Here is a 12,904-nt window from a genome sequence, read left to right as displayed (position 1 = left end):
AACTGTTGAAGTCGTTTTAAATATTTTTATTTCGTTTGTGTATTTATTTAAATTACTTTTAAAAGTTCGTCTAGTTTATTTAAATTATTTTAATCGCCCTGTTTATTATTTAAAAATCTTATTTATCGTTGCGACATCAAAATATTTAAAGTGTTGATTTTAATTCCTAAGTTAATGCTTAAATTTCTTCAGATGTTATTTGTTTAATTATTAAGTTAATTATTCTTGAGATTCTTGAGTTCGGTGACTTCCGGTTCCGACATACGGCGATGGTGGTTTTTGGTGATAAATTCCTAGATTTTATTTCAAGAATTTCAAGTTGGAATAAATGAGAAAAATAGATGAAAGTTTGATTATTAGAAATTTTCGGGTGTCAAAAATCATTTTTATTGCATTCTTGAGCTTATTCTTTAACTTTTTCAAAAGTTAGAATTTTCCTAAACCCGGCATAGTAAAACCCAATTTAATACTTTAATTTGAGATTTTTAAACTTAGCTATTTTATAGGTGCAAGTTAGTGAGGAAAAAATCGTATCATTTTGAGTAGTACTTTTAAATCACACAACACACCTACCTATGCATACTTACACCTATACATAAACACACATATACACCTAACACTTAATTTATATTACAAAACAAAATAAACTCAAAACCCTAACACAACACACACAAGCTAGTCGCCTCTTCTTTTTTCTTTTCCCCCCTATTTCTCTCCAAGGATCGGTCGTCCCCTTTCTTGAAGCTCCAGCCGCCGCCACCGTCGCCACCTAGGGAGGTCCACCTAGCTTCTGGTCAAGTGGTCCAGCCCCTTTCCTCTTCCTTGGTTCGATTGTTGGTAGTTAAAAGTCAAGGCAAGTATAGACTTTTCTTGGGCATTCAAGCTAGCTATTATGTTCTTTTGCCAAATCCCTTTTTAATTTCGAAATGCCTATATTTATATGACATGTTGGGTTAGGTTTTAAGTTATTTTCAGCAAGGTAATATGAGAAATTTTTGAAATATGTATATGCATGAAGTTTAAGGAGTTGCATGGTGATTGTGATTGGAGGCATGAAGTGCTTTGAATGCATATTGGTGAATTCGAAATTTCAGAAGTTGAGCATGCCCTAAATTCGAAAATCTTATGGTTTGAAGGATGATATTGAAGTGTGTTTGGAGCATTATGATTTTTGCCATTGGGCTTGACTGATTGTTCAAGAGTTTGATGCATTTTTGTGAATGATCACGTTTTTTTTGAAATGTGGAGTTGAACATTGGTTGAGGTCTGCCTAGGTGATTGTGTTAAGTCCTAAGAGATGTTAGTAAGTGTGTTTGGTGGTTTGGAAGGAGTTAGAGTTAAGGAAAAAGGGCATGGAGTTGAATTATTGAGGTAGGAGTGAAGAAGATGGGCAGGGGCTACTGAATTCAGGGCAGGGGAGGTACCAATTCTGGTCTGGTCGTGTCATGGGCTGGTCCTAGGTCAAGGTTATGATGTTGTGGTCGCGTCGGTATAAATTGGGCTCGTTTTGGTTAAGATTTAGATAGGTTAACGGCCATTTAAGTTGAAGGGTAGGAGCAGAAATTTTAAGAGCAAAGTGTGAGCTGTTGAGTGATTGAATAAACTGAACGTGTTGAGGAACAATAGATGGGTGACGCCTGGTCCTAAGTCAAATTTAGGATGTGGTGGTCGCGTCGGTTCATTTTGGGAGCGAATCGAGTTAGCATTGGTCAAGTTAGGAATTTCTCAAGTTGAGGTGTCTAGTGCAGAATTTTTGACAAGTTTAAGGGGCTGTCCGGAAATGGTTTTTGTTTGGATTGCTTGGGCTGTCAAATGAAGTCACAACCTGGTCTTGTTGTTAGTTTGTAGTGTTTAGAGAGTGTCGGTTTGAGCGAGGTTGAATTCGGTTAAGTTAAGATCGAGTTAAGGGCTTTTCGGTTTGATTGATCGGGTTATGCCTTGTTTGTAAGAATTGGAGTTAAAGTTGGGTAATTCACCTAGGGACAGCCACTCAGTCACCTAATACCCACATTTTTGTGTTGAGTTTCATTCCTAAAGTTGCATACTTGTGTGCTTGAGTCTCGTCTTTGAGCCGAGCAAGTGTTTACAAAGGAAGTCGCTTTTATTCATGCATGCTAAGTATTTTGAGTCGAGTCAAAGAAGGAAAAGAAAATATTTTTGAACAAAGTGAGTTGATTGTGACAAGACAGAGCAAGATGGGTTGGGTGATGCCTCACTCACTTGCCAAAAATATGGGTAGTACGAGATCGTGAGACATCCCGGGATCCCTACCAAAATAGACGGCTAGTGTGAGATCAGGAGAAATCTCGAGATCCCTACCAAATAAAAGTTAAAGGGGCAAGTCGCATCGGGAGAAATCTCGGCATCTTGCCGGGATAGTATACTGCAGCCATTGATCGATAAAAAACGGAGGGTCACAATCCAAGGATCTAAGTTCTCAGAAAAGAAAGTAAAGTTCAAGGAATGTTTATGCAAGTCTCATGTTTAGTTTCAAGTTCAGTTTCATGTTAAGTTAAGAATGTTTCAAGTCTCATAGCATGAGTTGACGTGAGTTCATTGTTTACAGGTTCTCTCATTCTCTTGTATCATGCATATTTTCAGTTTAAGTTGCAAAGTATATTATGTACAGTACTTTGAGTATTACTGCAAGTATTTTTAAACCCTTGTTATTACACTGTTTATACTTACTGAGTCATTAGACTCACTATGCTTGTTTGATTGCCAGGTGAGGAGGAGTATTTAGTGACCGAGGGGCAGGATCCTCGAGGTTGAGGTCGTCGGCGGTGCAAGGCCCTATGACCGTTGCTACTTTTATGTTCCGCATAAGTCTATGTTTGTAATAAAGAATTTTAGTTCGAGTACTTTCAGTATTAGCCAGGATGTGTTTCCCTGTGCTTAAATTTTAGTCTTGAAAATTGTTATCGCTATTAGTTCAACCGTGTGGGGTTGCCTTTCCTTTCATAGTTTATGATTATCGCAGTTTGTACTTCTTTTTATCACGTTCATTTCTTTTTGTTAGAATTGCTGTGTGGGACAGGGTGGCTTTGCTTACTTTCAAACAAGTCATGGCAAAATATTTTATAAATCCATATTTTTCTTTATGATTTAATTAAGTTTAGAGGTTAGGGTCGATGAAGATAATAACAAACTCATCCAAATATCATCGATGAAGATAATAACAAACTCATCCAAATAACTCTGAAAGATACGGTTCATCAAACCCATAAAAACCCCTAGAGAGTTATTCAAACCGAACGACATGACTATAAACTCGAAATGACTATACCTCGTTCTGAATGCGGTCTTAGGAACATCTTTCTCATGCACTCTCAGCTGACGATATCCCGACCTCAGGTCAATCTTCGAATAAACAGAAGAACCCTGCAGTTGATCAAAAAGGTAATCTATTTGGGGTAAAGAATACCTATTCCTTACCGTTGCTTGATTCAGTTGGTGGTAATCAATAAAGAGCCGCATAGAACCATCCTTCTTTCGAACAAAGTGAACAGGATCACCCCAAGGCGACACGTTAGGTCTGATGTATCCCTTGAAAATTAAATTCTCATGTTGTTCTTTAAATTCTCTCAATTCGATCGGTGCCATACGATATGGAGCGTTGGAAATAGGTTGAGTACCTGACTATAAATCATTCTGAATTCGATCTCACGAATAGGCGGCAATCCAGGAATCTCATCTGGAAAAAGGTCAGCAAATTCTCTAACCACTGGTATATCAACCAATTCAAGGATATATTTCAGTACGTCAACTACATAAACCAAGAATCCCTCTGCACATCTCTGTAAAAAACGAGTCATTGATAACAAAGAAATCAAAGGAATTCTAGATCGAGAACCCTTACCGAAGAATTTCCACTCGTTTGCCATTTTGGGTCTGAATCTAACAACCTTCTGAAAACAATCGATGGTTGCCATGTACTTGGTTAAAGCATCTATACCAACAATGTAGTCAAAATATGAGAGCCCAAGTACAATACAATCGAATTCTAACAAATTTTCCTCGAAACAAAGTTCACAGTTCTTGACTAATCTGACAGAAATAATTCCTCCACCCAAAGGTGAAGTAACAGCTACTACAGTAGGCAAAATCTCAGTAGGCAAAGCATGCATCAACACAAATTTTTCAGAGATAAAGGAATGAGAAGCACCTGTATCTATCAATACATGAGAAGAATAACCAAAAATTGAACAGTTACCTGTTATAACATCGTCAAGTGCTACCTGAGCCTGATCCTCTGTCAGAGCAAAGACTCGTGCCCGGTGTTTCGGAGGCTGGTTTGCATTCGGGTTACCTCCCTGTCTGTTCTGCTGCTGAGGCTGGAAGGAGTGAACCGTAGAAGTCTGCCTCTCAGGCTGAGCTGTAGGTCTAGAAGAACTCCCACTCTGAGCTCAATCTTTACCTCGCTGAGGACACACCTTAGCAAAGTGTCCTGGCTGCTGAACGATATTGCAGTTCCCGAAGACTCCTACACATTGCTCTTGGGAGTGTCTACCCCCACACTTGTTAAAGAACGAAGATGAAAATCCAGAACTCTGTCCTGAACCGAACTTCTTGGAACCACTGGAGCTAGAAGAATTGTAGTGACCCTTACCCGAATCACCTACTAAACAGAACTTAGGCATGCAATTAACTTAATTAAATAGATATCAGAATAAACTGCGGAAACATTATAAATACTACAATCCCAAGACAAGGAATCTGTAAAAATCCAAGACAAGGAATCTGCAGGTGGTGGCTCCCATACCAATATACCAGTGGATATGCCGGACCCAAATCGATGGAAGTCCATCCACTAACAGGATAGGGTACAACCCTACTAATATACAGCTCGAAGGAGATAGCTCAATATGCAGATGAATGCATCATAAATCAATGAAATATAAATCATGCAGTCACATAATACATGCATACTCAGTCAGGATATCTCGAACAGTAATATCGTACCTAACACCGAAGTCTGAACTAAGCTGGAAGAAGACAACCCCTAGCTGCCTTAGGTCCAAGTCCCGACCCGACCTGGTCTCAAGACTGACCCGACCTGACCTCTCCCTTCAAGCCCGACCTAAACTGCTCCTGGTCAAGCCCGACCTGAACTACTCCTGGTGAAGCCTGACCTGAACTGCTCCTGGTCAAGCCCCGAGCTACTCTTTCCCGAGCTCTCGAGCTACTCTTTGATCCGAGTAGAACTAAGAAGTGAGATGAAATGGTGTACAAATGACCGAGCTCTCAACTCTTATTTATAGAGGATGAGCTGGGACAAGTGTCAATCGAGTGCAGGACACCTAGCAGGACACTAATCGTGTTTTAGCTCCAGCCACGTGTCCATTCTCGACCTGAATACCATGTGTTCTTCCCATGACCGAACACTATCACTACAAGAAAAACGCAAAAAGACAACGGATTTTATCCGTTGTCGTAGGGGGTTAAAAACTGTTGTAACTGATGGCGTTGTTAAAAGTACGCCCCTACGACAACGGATAAAATCCGTTGTCGTTTCCCTCTACGACAAGGGATAAAATCCGTTGTCTTTGCCCACAAAGACAACATATTTTATCCGTTGTCGTAGGCACGAATCCGTTGTCTTTGAGGGAAATGACAACAAATTTTATCTGTTGTCGTAGGGGCGTGTTTTTAACAACACCATCAGTTACAACAGTTTTAAATCTCCTACGACAACGGATTTTATCCGTTGTCGTTTTTCATATAAAAAACAAAAAAAAATATATACAAATTTCGATATTATAAATAAATCAAGATTTAAAATTTTTAAAATAAAATTTAATATACAATTTTTCAGTATTACAAATCGCTCAAACTTGGAACGTTTATCTACAAAATTCAATGCATACTAAAATTCGAATTCTAATTCTAATTTAACTACAAAATCAATCGTCACCGAGAAGCTACATCCGCTTCAACTTCGAGATCTACTTTTATGGCATGGCTTGACATATATTCCTGTATCCAAAATACAAGAAACCATAACTACATCAATTAACACTTCAATGAAATAAAAAATTTTAAAAGACAGAGATATAACCATAACTACCTCAATGAAAGTATGCACTCATTGAATAACCAAGCAACACGAAACAAGACTATCAGGTGGACAAATAAATAAATATGAAACCTATTGGACAATGAATAAAAGTATATTCTTCTTCAAAAATAAGGTACTCAATAAAGAAGACCTATGCTCTCCTTCAATTTTGACATTTGTGTTCATATGCTGCATGTAGTAGCTTTAAGAGAATTCCAGGGACCAAAGTTGCCATTTTTTCACAAACTAGTCATCACGTCACTTAAAAGTCGAACCCATGCGCAAAATCTCAATATCTTTCAAAGGGAAACGTACATTCTTGAACAAAATACCGAATCTGGTGAGAATGGACCCAAGCATCAAAGCACTTAGGTCTCTTTAAAAGATAGCAAACATTTATGAAGGGGAATAAACAAACAGATCTAAAGAAGAAACAGGCGCCGAAAGTTTCAAGCTTTGGGCAAATAACAATCTGAATAAGGATGGCTGAGTTTATAAGATGCGACAATGCTCGTGTTTCTCAATAGTTTTACACAAAAAACCAGATCGGAAGAGTTATTTTCCATCTCTTTTCTCCTCTCATCATCATCATACTATGCAATGCAATGAATATCGGGTAAAAATTAAATTTATTTCAAAAATAATGAAGAACTTGGAAAATCATATGCAACATGCAACATTAAAAAAAGATGAATGTCTTATTTAAATACCACACCCTCTTGCTTTGCTGCTTATAATGATTGCAAGCCTGATGTAAGAACAAATATGGAGTACAAAAGTTGAGCAGAAGAATTATATTAGTTGGATTCACCTGGTCAATCCTGCCAACTTTGTCCGAAACTCATTGAAGTCTTTCGGTGGACCCTCAGAATTCAGGTAGCCCTGAAATTTCTTCTCTGCACATTGATGAAGCTGTTCCAAACCAGAATCTGCCTCACCTAAAGAATACAGAGAGATAAAGGGGTAAAATACAAATGAAAAGAACAAACCAAAATATACAAATTAGGATAAATTGCAGACCTTGTAGATACTCAAAAAACTGCTTCTTAGCAAGTTCATCCCAAGGTAGATAAAATCCATACACATATGTCCATTTTAAAACTCGTCTATATTCAACAATCTGTAATAGGCCAATGCAAGAAAATAAGCAAAAAAAACTAGCATACTTTAATAGCTTGTACGAGTTAGCTATATTTGTATATATATAAATGAGCTAAGCTAATGATCAGTGGAGATTTGATGTGGCTGGATATATGACTAATTGTAAATGTGAGCGAGAATCTAGACATTCTACGTACCTTGTAATATATTCCATCATGTTTTAATGCACTTTTAACAATGCGTGTACCTAGCTATTGCATAAAAAATAAAATGAAATAGTATTTTAAAATAGAAGTTTCCAAGTTAGGCAAGTACTCTTCCATGAAAACAATATCGGACGCACATGTTAGAAAATTATATTCGAAATGAATGAACTTTGTCATCATCGTGGTTTACATTCTATAAAAATGGAAGATACTGAAATTGAAATAATGTATATGAATTAAGTTCTCGAATTGAACGATTCAGTTTCATTTTTCAAGTCACGTTATATTTTTATATAAGGAAATCACATTCCAATATTTTTATTTACACTTCACACCACTTATTATCCATTTTAAAATCTGTACATTCAAAAAAAAATAATTTTGTTTCAGTATTTAACAATCTGTACGTTAAAAAAAAGGGGTAGATCTGAAACTATGACACAATGCCATACAAAATAAGTCGACCTTCAAACTAAAGACATGCCACCACACAAATACATACACACATTATCTATAGCTATATCAGATCTATTTACACATAAAGAGGCAAGAACACGGAAAAAGAAAGAGCGAATTGGGTTACATTTTCCACACAGATAGGATGAAGATGGAAGCATATAGCAGTCTTTCAAGAAAAGAAAAGAAACCCATCTTTCACATAAACGAAGATGTAAACCAAACAATAATAAAGGAAAAAAAACAGGACATTGAATGGATAAGATGTAACCGAGCATAAACAAAGATATCTCTTAAAAAAAAGGACCTCTTTGGAACGAAGTAGAGCTTACTTCGCTCCAGGAAGAGCAAAGTCCCCTTTGAAAGTGGGAGCAAGGCACTTCACAAGATCCTCATCCACACCACCAGCCGTCGTTACCACTAATTCTCGTGGTGGATGGTGTCGGCGGCGGTGACTTGTAGTCTTGAAAAATAACTAAGTTACTGAATCCAATCCCTAACGCTTTCAAAAATTGCAGTGTTTATAAGACAACAATCCTCGGCCCTTCATTACATATCATGTGAATGAATAAATTGTAAATTCAAGGTGTACCTAACTTAGTTCCAACGAGTACAATTGGAACATTTGGTGCGAATCGACGAAGTTCAGGCATCCACTATAATGAGAAACAAAACAAAATGTTACCAATCAATCAAGAGAAATGAAGACGCAACTTGCCAGATCGTTCTATTATAATGAGATACAAGTACAAACAACTTTGTTCTCGAAATGAGTTAACCCTTCTTCCTTTAAGTGTTGGTTAAAACTAAAGTAGTATTCCACTTTATAACGTGGATGAGATAAAGTTAAAGGAAAAGACAGAGCACAGCCAAAATGGTAGAAGAATAATTCAAAACAGTAACAAAATTATTTACCTTCTTGAGGACATTTTCATAGCTCGCCGTACTGATTAAAGAGAATGCTAATACAAATATGTCAGCACTCAGCACCTCAATAACTCAACGGCCTCAGCCTGCTGTAATCTTCTTGACCTTTAATTTAAAGAAACCAAAACAAATAAAATTATTACACTTGGAATTATAAACTAAAAAGAGGACAATCTCTCTACTCAACCCTTAGAATCTTGCATTTGCTATGGGAAAACAATATCTGCAGTATCCCACAGCCCTAAGTTGACTATGCTGCCATCTACAGCCACATTAGCACTAAAATTGTCAAACACTAAAGAAATTAAAACTGACACAGCTTAAACGATGTAGAGTTAAAGAAACTAAATAACTACAATCCATTGCTCAAAAAATGCAGAAATGGAGAACTAAAAATTACACATTACTGAGAGTTTAGAAAAAATTTTATACAAAAAAGCAAATGGATTGAAAATTTACGGTGAGAGCCGCATTCCTACTCGCTAAAACAGTCAAAACAAAAAATTTATGTAAACAACAAAAAATAAGCTAATCTGCACACTCATATACACGTAATAAATTGGCATTATTCATGGCTAGGACAAAGTTACCTGCAAACAACAGTGAAAACCACAAAACCACGGGTACCCACACTGAATAAATGCCAATCTACAGTCTACATACATATTAACGAAGTCCAAAAATTCCATACAAAATATATAGCAATAAAGTTCAACAAATATAAATATAGACACATCTAGACACGCTAAAAATAATAAGCAACAAAAATTAAGAGGCTCAAAGATTCACCAGCGCTGCAAGAAGTAGGTGGATCTTTCTGCAAATCTTTGAGCTCCTTCAAGATCCGCTTGGAAGCCATCGACCCAAAACTTGTCCGATCTAAGGAAAAAATTACGAAGACAAAAGAGAGCCCGTAAACGTTGATAACAAAAAAATTTGTTGATTACATATAGTTCATATGTTTTGAAACTTTTGATAAACTTTGAAGCACTCATTTTCCTTAAATCTTGGGCAACTATGGTCGAACAGGGGTGACGGCTTCGAAGCTTCAGGTTGCCAATATTGACATCAACAAAATGAAGCTTAGGACGATCACTAACCGAATTCTAGCTCCAAACACATATTTCCGAAGCGGTGGCAGTGAATCGACGACAAGAAGTTGCGGCTAGGGTTTGGGAGAGTCTTGAGAGGAAGAGAGCGAGAAGAAGGAAGAATGAGGTTGATAAAATTAAAGACGAAAGCCAGATCTCGCATTATTATATTTATTTAATTTTTTATTTTTTATTATTTATTTTTTAAAAAGGAAAAAAATATGACAACTGTTTAACATAATCTGTTGTCTGTGACTCCATAAAACAACATAAAAACACAACGGTTTTAAAAACCGTTGTCGTAGACAAAAAAACGCACATAGACAACGGTTAATTAAAACCGTTGTCGTAGGCCTAAAAAAACCCGCTCATAGACAACGGTTTTTAAAACCGTTGTCTTTGACATATAAAAGACAACGGTTTTTTAAAAACCGTTGTCTTTTTTTAAAAAAATATGGCCAACAACAACGGTTTTTACTAAAACCGTTGTTAAAAGCCAAGATACAACAGTTTTTGAAAAAAACCGTTGTCTTTTAGGTGTTGTTGATACTAAAATTTGTTGTAGTGTATCCTGGCCTTGCACATCACTTTCTTGAGCACCCTAAGCCCCGACCCGAGCCAAGCTCTAACACATTTCCGAGCCCTAGCTCCAAGCCCGAGCTCTAGCTCAATGCCCGAGCTATTGTTGAACAATCATGACCGACCCGAGCTACTCATGTCATGTGTTCTTGATCTTAACTTGTGCTCTTGTTAATAAAATATAATTAACCAATTAATCTTGTAAATTGAAACTGGGCAACTACATTCTCCCCCACTTAAGATATTTCGTCCTCGAAAAATAAGATCTTAAGTACTAAATGTAAAACAAGATCCAAACGTTCCTTTATTCAAACTGAAAATTTTACAAGATAAAGCTGAATACAATAGAATCAAAACAACTCAGGATGTTCTGAACGCATCCTTCTCTCAAGCTCCCAAGTGGCTTCTTCAATGCCTCGACGCTGCCACTGAACTAAAACCAAAGGAATGACTTTATTACGCAAGACCTTATCCTTATGATCCAGGATACGAATAGGTCTCTCCACGTAAGTCAAATCGGTATCCACCTGAACCTCAGACGGTTGCAAAATATGAGACTGATCCGCCACATACCGTCGAAACAAAGATACGTGGAACACGTCGTGGATACTAGACGGATACGGTGGCAAGGCTAGACGATAAGCCAAATCGCCAATGCTCTCCAAAATTTCAAACGGACCGATAAATCTGGGAGACAACTTGTCCTTAAGGCCAAATCTGAGAATTTTGCGGAAAGGTGACACTCTCAGAAATATTTTCTCCCCAACATCGAACTGTAAAGGCCTACGCTTGGTATTAGCATAGCTGGCCTGACGATCCTGTGCAGTCTTAATCCGTTTCTTGATCTGATCAACAACATCCGCTGCCTGTTGGACTAACTCTGGTCCCTCAGCCTGTCTCTCCCCCACTTATTCCCAGAAAAGTGGAGTACGACAACTTCGCCCGTACAACGCCTCAAAAGGTGCTATACCAATACTAGTATGATAGCTGTTGTACGCGAACTCAATCAAAGGCAAATGATCTTGCCAGGCTGAACCAAAGTCCATAGTGCATGCTAGAAGCATATCCTCCAAAGTACGGATAGTGCGCTCTGACTGACCATCTGTCTTCGGCTGATAAGCAGTACTCAAACTGAGAGTAGTACCCATTGCACTCTGAACACTCCCCCAGAACCTAGAAGTAAACCTGGGGTCTCGATCACTGACAATGCTCACAGGCACTCCATGAAGTCAAACGATCTCCTGAATGTACAACCGCGCCATACGATCCACAGAATACTCTCGGCTATAGACAATGAAATGTGCTGACTTGGTGAGTCGGTCTACCACCACCCAGATAGCATCACAGTTCCTCGAGGTCATTGGCAAATGGGTCACAAAATCCATCGTGATCAACTCCCATTTCCACTCAGGAATAGGCAGACTGTGAAGCAAACCTCCAGGCCGTCGGTGTTCTGCCTTGACCTGCTGACAAACCAAGCATCTCGAAACATACTGATACACACTGCGTTTCATTCCTTTCCACCAAAAATGAGTACGTAGATCCTTGTACATCTTGTTGCTCCCTGGATGAATACTCAACTTAGTGCGATGCGCTTGAGACAAAATATTATCTCGCAACTCTTCATCCTCCGGAATCACAAGCCTACCAGACAAACACAGAAAACCATCTGACGGATAGTGAAATCCAGACGTACTACCCTCGTTGGCTAGGCGAGCCAAACGTTGGTCTTTGAATCAGACATCTGAGCATCTCGAATTCGCGAATACAAAGCTGGCTCAGATAAAATTGCAAAAATCTTGATACACTGCATACCTTTCTTGTGCTTGAAGGTATACCATGAAGAACAACAATCCTCGATCGCACTAGACATCGAACAAGTATGCAGTGCAAAAAGACGCACCTTGCGACTCAAGGCATCAGCAGTGAGATTAGCAGCTCCCGGATGATACTTAATCTCGCAATAATAGTCTTTAAGCAAGTCCATCCAACGTCTCTGCCTCATGATCAACTCTGCCTGAGTGAACAAATACTTGAGACTCTTGTGGTCGGTGAAGATCTCAAATTTCTCGCCATACAGATAATGACGCCAGATCTTCAAAGCAAACACAATCGCTGCCAACTGCAAATCATGAATTGGATAATTATCCTCGTGAAGCTTCAGCTGTCTAGAAGCGTATGTGATCACATGCCCATTCTGAGACAGGACACAACCTAACCCCTAAAGAGAAGCATCAGTGTACACCACATACCCTCCAGATCCAGACGGCAATGTCAACACCGGCGCAGAAGTCAACCATCGTCGAAGCTCACAGAAGTTCTCCTCTAAATTGGAGGACCACTCGAAATCCACACCCTTGCGGGTAAGCTGCGTCAAAGGTCGAGCTAACTGAGAGAAATTCAGAATAAAACGACGATAATACCCTGCTAGACCCAAAAACTACGGATCTTAGCAACTGTCGTCGGACGTGACCAATTAAGCACAA

The 12,904-nt window shown here is 38.5% G+C and overlaps 1 long non-coding RNA gene across 4 annotated transcripts; it reads right to left on the bottom strand.

Moving 5' to 3' along the window:
* Positions 1-5,833: 5,833 nt before the first annotated feature.
* LOC140875306 (uncharacterized) lies at positions 5,834-9,956 on the bottom strand. 4 transcript variants are annotated; one of them, XR_012148392.1, is made up of 5 exons: positions 9,849-9,956; positions 9,538-9,627; positions 7,079-8,853; positions 6,870-6,996; positions 5,834-5,976 (listed from the first exon to the last, which is right to left on the bottom strand). It is a non-coding gene; the product is annotated as an uncharacterized lncRNA (long non-coding RNA). The 4 variants fall into 4 exon arrangements; XR_012148394.1 differs by lacking the exon at positions 9,849-9,956 and having other exon boundaries at positions 7,079-7,178; positions 7,357-8,853; positions 9,538-9,834; XR_012148393.1 differs by lacking the exon at positions 9,849-9,956 and having other exon boundaries at positions 7,079-8,477; positions 8,737-8,853; positions 9,538-9,834.
* Between the last annotated feature and the right edge of the window lie 2,948 nt (positions 9,957-12,904).

This window comes from Henckelia pumila, chromosome 1, assembly GCF_033568475.1.
Source record: "Henckelia pumila isolate YLH828 chromosome 1, ASM3356847v2, whole genome shotgun sequence".
Taxonomy (NCBI): domain Eukaryota; kingdom Viridiplantae; phylum Streptophyta; class Magnoliopsida; order Lamiales; family Gesneriaceae; genus Henckelia; species Henckelia pumila.
Note: the sequence above shows the minus strand (reverse complement) of the source record. Positions and strands in the feature narration are given on the sequence as shown.